General features: G+C 60.1%; 1 protein-coding gene across 1 annotated transcript in view; it reads left to right on the forward strand.

Annotated features, from left to right (window-relative positions):
- NKAIN1 (Na+/K+ transporting ATPase interacting 1) overlaps positions 1 to 1,791 on the forward strand; it is a 37,498-nt gene that overhangs the window by 331 nt on the left and 35,376 nt on the right. The window lies entirely within an intron of this gene.

Below are 1,791 nucleotides of genomic sequence, written 5' to 3' on the forward strand. Positions count from 1 at the left end.
AGCGCCTGGGGATGCGTCTCCAGCAGGTGTGAGCTTTGTTTCCAACTGCAATCTCTTCCCTCCGAGTTCGCTCCCGCCGGCGGTTTCCCATCGGGGTGGCTCCAAGGATGTTTCTTGGGGTGCTGGTCCCCCGAGTCGGGGCAAGAGGGAAACTTGGAGCTGCTGCCAGCACTTTGTAAACTCTCCTGCTTTTGAGCGGGACCCGTCTGCCCGCGGCCGGGGGATGCTGCGATGTTGGGGCAGAGAGAAGGGAGAGGTTTAATTTTAATAGGATTGTCAGACTTCGTAATAATTAGGTGCCGTGCTTGCCACCGCCCGCAAATCAATCTTCATCAGGCTGCTGACAGAGGGGCAGGCGAAGGGACCGTGCGGGGTATTCAGGGGGGTTTCCTGCTAAAACCAGCGCCGAGGAGGTTGCGATTAATTATCCCGGCCAGGTGGTTTGTTAACGGAGAATCAGCATCCTAGAACTTGCCTCCGTGGCCATGCCGGGGCTCATCGTGGCGAGGAAAACGAGGGGGACATTGCCAAAACGCGTGGCGGTCAGCCCATGGTGTCCCCAGGGATTGGGAGGGGGTGATGGGGTGGATGGAGGCAGCGATGGAAACGGGCTCCAGATCCGCTCTGGAGATGATGGTGGCATCCTGCTGATGGGCACTTTCTTCCTGGCGTTGCTCTTGTTCATTCTCCGTCCTTCGGAAGGCAGTGAGCGGGGAGGGGTCCCCACTTTTGGATGGATGGGGGGACCCGGCTTTCCTGGGGGGACACGGGAAGCTTCGAAGCCAGTCCTCGACCCCAGGGAGCAGGGCCACGGTGGGCTGAAGTCCTGCCCTTCCCAGCGGGAATGGCCTCTTGTGTCCCCAAATGTCCCCCCGATTCGGTCTGTAAAGTCTTGCTCTGCACTTCGCTCACCTTCCCCCTTGTTCAGGATAAATCTGACGGGTGTTTTCCAGGTGTGTGGGAGTTTCCTGGCTTTCGGTCACTTTTTTTTTTACCACTCGGCTTCCAAACAGGTTTGTTGGCATTTATTCCCTGAGATATCCCAGATCCGAGAGATTTTAATCTATTTATTTTAGGGGAAGAACGGAATCGGTGTGAGCTCCCGGGCTGGGAGAGCAGCTCCTGCTCGCACCCGGAGAAACTTTGTGCTGCAGATTGGGGTCAGGCTTTCCTCTCCACCCCTCGCCCTGTGCGTCCTGATGCTGCTGGCATCCCCAAAGGCTTGGCTCTGGAATTGTCTCTTACCGGTGGCCTTTCCACCCCAGGCTCACCCCGTACCCCAACTCATCCCTTCCTAGCCTCCAGGATGCTTTCCCAAGCTCATTCCCAGCTCCGGAGGCAGCAGTTTGCATCCCACCAGCTGTGGGGAGATGTTCCCCCGCAGCACCCCATCCCACAGCAGTGGCACCCACCAGCCCCTTGGGGAAAAGGTGCTGCTGGGTGCCCTGCACTGGGGTGGGGGTGTCTGGGTGCTCACATGGAGCCCTGGGCTGAGCCAGCCCCAAGGCGGGGGAGGTGGCGGGTGCCATCAGGGTGTCCCCTTGGGTAACCGAGGCCAATGTTCATCCCCGAGGTGGCGTGGCTGGGGCGGGCAGACCAGGCGGTGCTGAGGTTTGGGAGGGGATGATGGGGAGTGGGGATGATGCCTGACCCCAGCTCTGCTCCTCTCCTCCTCTTCGGCTGCTCTGTGCCACCCCTGACATGGAGACGGCACCACGGGGCTCATGTCCCCTGGTCCAGGTAGCCCCGATGCCTGTCCTGGGCCCTCTGCACTATGGGGGGGACAGTCGT

This window comes from Pygoscelis adeliae, unplaced genomic scaffold (genome assembly GCF_000699105.1).
Source record: "Pygoscelis adeliae isolate BGI_AS28 unplaced genomic scaffold, ASM69910v1 Scaffold513, whole genome shotgun sequence".
Lineage (NCBI taxonomy): Eukaryota > Metazoa > Chordata > Aves > Sphenisciformes > Spheniscidae > Pygoscelis > Pygoscelis adeliae.